We start from the raw sequence: 8766 nt of genomic DNA on the forward strand, positions 1-8766 counted from the left end.
GATTCTTGAAGATTCTTGAATGTTTCAAAATTTTTAGCTTGGTACTTGGAGAGTTTGAGCTCATTTCTGAATTTTTGGATTGAATGATGCTTAAGAGGCTGCCTAGGCTAGTGGATTGGAGTTTAAATGGTGTGTTGGATGAGGTTTAAGATGGTTAGAAGGGCTGGAAATGAGGTCATGTTGATATAGGTTGGAGGCGTGTGAAATTGATATGAATCTAGGCGGCGCTCGAAGATTCATATTGTTCCAAGAATTGTCCCGTAAGTTTCCATCGAGATTGGACGAATATGGCATACATGGAAATCAAGTTGGAATGCTTGAAGATCATGCTGGAGGGTGTTATAATATCATTGAAGTCCAAAAAGGTCAAGCAATTGAAGAAAACCTTGAAGAAATGCAAAAATAAATCAACTAGGCCGAAGCCCATGCGTGCCCGGCCAGTACTGCCGCGCACTCGCGCATGTTTTGTGCAGCCCATGCGCACCCGTGCTGAAGAAAGAATTATGACGATGATAGGCAGAAACACATGCGCGCCCACGCCTACTACCTCGCGCGCCCGCGCCTGTTTTCTCTTTGACACAATTCGGCATGTTAGCGTGTGTGAGTGGAATTTTGAGTATTTTTTTATATATTTTGATATATTGTATTATTTTGAGTCTTATTAGTCTATTAGGAAACTTTTAGGAGATATCTTTTATATATTTAGATATATTTTGCATTATCTTTAGGATTTTGGAATTATAATCCAACTAAAAAATCTATAGTATAATTCTATTAGGATTCTTAGTTAGTTTTCTTCTATATATTGTAAAATTTACATTCATTATTGAATAACATAGTTCATAATATTGATTTTTATCAGTGTAAAATTCTCTCTAGAATTTTACTGAAGATTTTAGCTTTGCACAAGTCAAACTTATCAAAGTGTCAAAACATTGTGGCGTTTGTCAATTGATTTTTTCAGTTGTGTTGTCAAAGACAGGTTTCTTTGAAGGTCTAATTGAATTGTTGATTGTTTTCTTCTCGTGATTATCTGTTGCTAGTTTCGTCGTAAACTAGTGGTGGATATCCAAAAACTTGTTCAAAAGATCGAGACAAAATTATTGAATCTTTTTGTTATTGAATTGAGGGTATGATTTTTTATAATCGTGTTTGCTTTTCATGCATCCAAGATTCGCATCAGGAATGGAGTTACGGTTGGGGAAAGTCGACTAAGAGTTGGACTTTGAGCTAACTTTGGGTATGAGCGCTTGGCTCGAGGGTTTAACATGGTCTAAGTGGGGTTATTAGGGTCGGTATGTAGGCTGAAAGTTGGGAAATTTGTTCGGTGAAGTGTTTAGAAGGGGCTAAGTTAGTAGTGGACTTGTGCAGATTTTTGGTTATGTTTGTGGCTATTGGGAAAGTGGTGTCTAAGTCAGGCTTAGGCATAAGATCTGACTAAGGGGCTGACTCTAGAAGTAGTTGAGGATGTTAGGAATAGGTCCGTTCAAACGGAAGTCAATTCGGTTGTGATTTGGTCGGGTTTTAACTTAACAAATGGAAGTGGCACAGATTTTGGTTCGGTTAAAGCTGTTACCGGAAATCTTGTTGGGCAGAAAATTGTGTCATTATTGAGAGGAAGGGGATTGTGTGTCTGGTTCGGAAGGGTAGAGGATGTCGGTTCAAGCAGAAGTCAATTCGGTTAAGGAAAGGTCGAGTTATGGGTTTTTTGGTTTGAACGCTCGTGGTATGTCTTGGTTGAGGAGAAAGGAGAGTTTTAGTCGATTAGCTTAGCCAAGGGTCAGCCACTTAACTATTGTTTTTCCTTGATCTAAAACATGTTTTCATCATCTAAAGTTGAGTAATTGAGCGAGTTGTTTCAAAGAAATCTTCTTTTGAATTGAGTTAAAGTAAAAGTTTTGAATGAGGAGAGTTGATTGTGACAATAGACGTGCAATGTCGGTCGGGAGATGTCTCGGCTCACTTGCCAAATTAGACATGTAAGGAGGGGCCAGCAGACATCTTGGTTTCCCTATCAAATTAGAGGGGCAATGTGGGGGCCGGGAGAAATCTTGGTTTCCTTGCCATAAAGGGGCAATGTGGGGTCAGAAGAAATCTTGGCTTCCTTACCGGCATAGTACTGTAGCCATTGATCGATCAAACAAAAGAGGGTCACAGTCGAGGATCTAAATTCACATAAAATTTCCAGTTAAAGTTTATGAAAGTTTATGTTTAAAGGCATGAGTTAAGTTAAAGTTTCAAGTGTGAGTTTATGTTAAAATGCATGAGTTCCATGTATGCGATTTTCTTTAAAGTTCCAAGTCTTATCTCCACTGAACTTCAAGCATTTCTCCGAGAAAAATTTCAAAGTATTTTGAGTACAAATGTGCATGTATTATGTATCCTTTGTTACTACATGTGTTATACTTGTCGAGTCTTTAGACTCACTACCTTTTCTTGGTGCACGTGAGGTCGATGTAGGTATTGAGGGGCAGGATATCCTGGGCTGACGGTACCCAGCATTGCTAGACCCTCGACCGTTGCTTTACTTTTTCCGCATTATGTTATTTGAAATAATAGAACTAGTAACATTATGTTTCTTTTCAGAGTTAGGTGGCAGGATGTGCATTCCTTGCGAATTGTTTTGTTGGTCTGTAAACTATTCAACTGTTAAACTTTGATGTTTGTGTTTTCGAACCACTTTCATTAGTTTCATGCTCGTTTCTCATTTCGAATTTCTTTCTCGTTTGGTTGCATCTTTGGTTTGTTATTGAAGCAGGTGAATTTTAAGAGTTGTAGATAGGTCATGTCGAAATTTTTTTAAAATCTGCATTTTTATTTAAGTTTTGCTTATAGTAGAGGTTAGGGTCGTCTCAAAAAGTGAGACTCGGATTCCATATTTATAGATAGAGTTCGGAAGCTCCGAACTCCCCTTTGGAAGCTTCGAACTCGCATGCCAGCCACGTTGTAGAAATGCAACGATCAAAAGCTTCGAACTCCTCTTCGGAAGCTCCGATCTTCTGCGTGTCCGAGCGATTTGACACGTCGATAATGCGCATGGTCTAACTTTGTTTGGAAGCTCCAATCACGTTCGGACATTCCGATCTCAAACGTAGCCTCCGAACTCCTTTGCCCCTTCTGAACTCTTCGGACCTTTCGATCTCTATAGGGCTTGGGTTCGGTTCTTCCGAACCACCCGAGCCTAAATAAACTCATTTACCACTTTTGGACATTCTGGGTCCGATTTTTTGATCCATTCGACATAATTAGAATCCCTTAATTACGTTTTACTTGTTCCAAACATATTTAGTCAAATTAATCTTGTAAAATTAAAATCGGGTTACTACAGTAGTTATTATTCTAGTTAAAGTTTTTATTAGATATTTAGTGATACAGTGATTGTCTCCTTATAGGCTTGGACTAGAGTGCCGTTTTTGATAGGTTGCTTATTCTGAGGTACAGACGTACTATATGAGATAACCTGATTGAGTATGCATGTTCTATGTTTGCATGATTTTATATGGCATGACTTATGCATTTATTATGTCACGGATATTATGCTGCATGCATTTATCACGTTGAGCCTATACCTTGGTATTACCTGTAGAGGGGGATGCTCAGCCCCGAGATTTTGTGTATGGATGCCATGGATTTGGGTTCGGATAATCCACTTATTTCTTATGGCATGGGAGTACCTCCTGATGCGATGGCCCAGTGTGCTACATACAATGGCGTCATTTGTTGAGAAATAGTTTGTAACGTGATAGGTTTTCTGTACCCTATCATTTACATTTAGCATTCATAGCATGTGTATATTTATACTTTTGTACTGACCGTTGTTAGCTCACATCTATTATGTGCATTTATTATGTCACGACTATTATGCTGCATGCATTTATCATGTTGAGTCTATACCTTGATATTAGTTGTAGAGGGGTTGCTCAACCCCGGGATATTGTGGATGGATGCCTTGGATTGGGTTTCGGATAGTCCACTTATTTCTTATTCTATGGGAGTACCTCTTGGTGTGACATCCCAGTATGCTATATATAATGGCGCCATTTGTTGAGTAAGAGTTTGTACCGTGATAGATTTTTGGTACCCGATCATTTACATTTAGCATTCATAGCATGTGTATATTTATATTTTCGTACTGAGTGTTGTTAGTTCACGTCCTCAATTTTGGTTCTGGACACCCCATTTTACGGGGCAGGACTTAGGTTGGTCAGATAGAGTGGTAGAGATCTTTGAGCAGCAGCAAGGTGGATTGTACTGTACCAGGTTTCCAGTGTGGAGTTTTAATATTATCTTCGATTTGGTTTTAATACATTTATCAGTAATTGTTTTGGAATCATTTGTATTCATGCCGGTTGTTTTTGTTGAATTGATTAGGTTTTGAATGTTTATTTTGATTATTGTTTATTAAGTTTAATTGCATGCTTAAGCTTTGGCTCTTAGTGATTCCGGGACGGGTCACTACAAGTATGAGTATACAGGTCTAAATGATGCATGCACATGAATGATTTGGTACTCTAGGATCAAGATCTATTAACATGCTCAGAAAGTAGGTGCCTATAGTATATGCACGCTGCTTCGAAGATCCAGTGGATGCCACACATACTGAACTCGATCTTGGACTATCACCATCCTGGGTAAACCGCACACGTTGTCTCATCAGTCCAATGAGTGTCACACGATCCCCGATCATATATGAGAACACTAGAGTTTAGAGATCCTAGAAACAACAGGCTATCCTGAAAGGATAACATGCTCAACATGTATTCCAATGACACATACAAATCATGAACAATAATATCATACGAAATATGTAGTGACCCGCGCCGTGATCACCTACTAATCAGAACTTAAGCATGCAATTAATCAATAAAATAATCTTAATCAGAGTAACTGCGGAATTAAAGTAAGTCAAATAACAGGTAAGCAAAACCTAGTGGTAAACCCTTCTATCCAGCCTTGGTCACCACTTAACTTCCCTGTCCCAAGGAGAACAATCTGCAACTGCCCCATGGAATAGGGCATCCAGCCAACAGAAAACAACCGGAATTGAGCCTAACACGCTCAGTACGAGAGTATGAGTATACACTATTATATGCACATGAATGCAAATGAAATGGGTACCAACACACTCAGGTCAAGAAACTAGCTCATAGACCGGGCCCAGGGTATATAGCACGCTGCACCGTCGCCTCAGGAGGTGGCTCATATACCCAGTGGATAATGGTGACCTAATACTAGTACATGTGTTCAACCATCACGGTGACCTACCACAAGACTTACGTATCCAACCATCCACAAAATCGTAGGGTGAGCACCCTACTACAGGATACCTCTAAGGTAAAGGCTCAATATGCTCATGTATGCAACATACAGTCATGTCATGTTGTATATAAAAGCATATAAAACATGCAATCACATAATCCATGCAAACACATAATACATGCATACTCAATCTAGATATCTCGAATAATACTTCCGTATCTTACTAAAGCAGATCCTAGAAGCTCCCATCTAGGTTCAAGCCTACCATGAAGCACTACAATGCATAAATACCATGCATTATCTAACATGCCAAACATCTCCTAACAGGATCTAAAAGTCTTAATTAAAATATAGCCTAATCCCTATTTACTATAGGGAACCAAAGTCATACCTTCGTCCGTCGTCTGCCCGCTGATGTTGCATGTCCCAGAGCCTGGGCATAGCCTAGCTACGACCCCTGGATGCCTCGCCAAAGCTCCGCCAGCTGGATGCTATTGCGGACACTGTCCGCTAAAAAAATACTATTTCCTACTCCAACTCTTAAAGAAAGAGTCCCGAAGCCCTTAAAATAGAGCCATTACCGGGAGAGCAGAGAAAATTTGACATTCAAAATGAGAGCCTCGGACCCCTTTTTATAGGCCTCGGTTCGGAGGCTCTAATCCGGGCATGATTTCCACGTGTAGAGTGCATTTTGACACCTAAATATGATGGTGAGTTCGGACGGTCTGAACTGGATTCTGATGGTCCGAATTGCCACTTGTTCGAGCCACTTTCGACACTCGAACTCTGCTTAGTTTGGACGGTCCGAACTGGGTTTGGACGGTCCAAACTACTTCGGGTCTTCCTTACTCGTTTGGCTGTTTTTGGACTGTCTGAAACCCTCGGGACCCTTACTACTATTTTTTAACGTTCCGGATCTGATTTTCCACTTATTTTCACAAAATAATTATTCCTTAAACATGTTTTGACACTTTTAAAATTATAGGTCATTTTCTAACATGTTTAAAATTACTTAATCTTGTAAAATGGAACCGGGCTACTACATTCTCCCCCTACTTAAGATATTTCGTCCTCGAACAATCTTAAGTACTGAATGCAGTAAGATAATGAATAAACATCTTTTATTCAAACTAATTTATTTTACAAGTTAAAATCTTAAAATACAACAATTCAAAATAGCCTTGGATAATCTGTACGCATACGACTCTCAAGTTCCCAAGTGGCCTCTTCAGTGTCTCGGCGTTGCCACTGAACTAGAACAAGAGGAATGGTCTTGTTGCGTAACACTTTATCCTTATGACCTATGATACGCAAAGGTCTCTCCACGTATGTCAAATCCGAGTCCAACTGTACCTCAGACGGCTGTAATATATGAAACTCATCTACCACATACCATCGCAACAGTGAAACATGAAACACTTCATGGATACTAGACAAATACGGCGGTAAATCCAACTTGTAAGCCAAATCTCCAATACTTTCCAGAATCTCAAATGGACCAATGTACCTAGGAGTTAACTTACCCTTGAGACCAAATCACAAAATTCTGCGAAATGGGGAAACTTTCAGGAACATTTTCTCTTCCACTTCAAATTTCAAAGGTCTGTGCTTGACATTCGCATAGCTAGCCTGCCAATCCTGCATAGTCTTAATTCTCTTCTTGATCTGTCCAACAACATCAATAGTCTGTTGGACTAACTCTGGTCCCTCTAACTGTCGCTCCCCCACTTCTTCCCAGAACAATGGAGTACAACATCGTCGCCCGTACAACGCCTCAAACAGAGCCATCTCAATACTGCGATGGTAACTGTTGTTGTACGCAAACTCAATCAATGACAACTGATCTTGCCAAGCTGGACCAAAGTACAAATAACAATGCTCGCAACATATCTTCAATAGTCAAAATCGTGCTCTCTAAGTGTCCGTCAGTCTCTGGGTGATATGATGTACTCAAGCTAAGATTAGTTCCCATAGCACGCTGAAGACTCCCCCAAAACCTGGATGTAAACCTGGGATCTCGATCGGTGACTATGCTCACAGGCACTCCGTGCAATCAAACAATCTCCTGGATGTACAAATGTGTCATCCTATCAAAATTGTAGTCTTTGTTATAAGGAATGAAATGTTCTGACTTGGTGAGTCGGTCCACCACAACCCAGATAGCATCACAAATCTCGAGCTCAGTGGTAAATGGGTCATGAAGTCCATCATGATCAACTCCCATTTCCACTCAGTAATGGATAAACTGTGAAGCAATCCTCCAGGTCGTCAATGTTCTGCCTTGATCTACTGATACACCAATCATCTAGAAACATACTGATACACATTTTTCTTCATTCCTTTCCACTAGAAAGAACCTCGTACGCAAATCTTTGTACAACAAAAGGATTCTTATACTTTATGACTAACACTTGTCATAACACCTGTGACAACGTCGTTGTCCACAATTCTTGATTTCCTGAACCCCTCAGGTTCTCTTCTTGGAAATATCAATACAATTATTTTGTTGATCCACAAATCGATTAGTACAATCTCTAGTGCCAATATATATTGATATCTATCTCATAACTTGAGATAACATCTGAAAATAAGAATACTGATTATCCTGTCACGGATAATAATTTCTTGTTGAATTCTGACTTACGCTACTAGATGAACAAAACTTTTTTATCCCTCTTAGGCAAAGTCCTAAAACCAATACAACCTAGAAATTCTCCTGAATCGATCTCATCGAATCTAACATATCAATGACCTGATGTATCCAATAGACATCCCGGAAAATTGGTGACAACAATCCCGCTGGATCTGATAACCTTAGATCTCAGCTGTTGTCCTTTTTCCATGTATAAACACTTGATGCTATCCTGTTAGTATCCATTAAATTTCAAACGCTTGCTAGATAAATTTCTGACACTGAAGTCCCAAAATTACCGCAAAACATTCCTGAGAACTGAATATCTGAGTACTATACTCATCTTATCAGTCTACCAAAAAGTGAACAATTTCAATCGTTCTTTCTGCAAAAGAATATTTACCTCCCCCATCACGGGGTTATAACATCTGTATCTACCTCAGACAAATAGTTGCAAATAATCATTGGGCATCAAACTTGCACCAGTTTAACTGACCATTTCAAAGCAGACATGAACACCTAAGTGAACAACTTTCACTTATCCAAGTGAATTCTTAGACTGACAAATCCAAACTATAAGTTAGCAGGCTAATGACATCTATCAATCATTAACTAGATCAATCATCTGATAGATCTCAACCTCTTTTGATGTACAATGTTTCTAGCCAGAAAACACTTATTCATCACTGTTCTTATCAACCAATAAGATCAAATAACTTTTCAAAGTTATGAAACTTACACCAAATTATACTTTAACTTAACTTTTGAAATGATCTCTAGACTGAGTAAATTTTCCCACAACTCTCTGAAGTATAAAAGACTTCATCATTGGAAATATACTCCCCCATTTCTAGCCCTGATCACAGTTCACATCT

This window comes from Henckelia pumila, chromosome 2 (assembly GCF_033568475.1).
Source record: "Henckelia pumila isolate YLH828 chromosome 2, ASM3356847v2, whole genome shotgun sequence".
Taxonomy (NCBI): Eukaryota; Viridiplantae; Streptophyta; class Magnoliopsida; order Lamiales; family Gesneriaceae; genus Henckelia; species Henckelia pumila.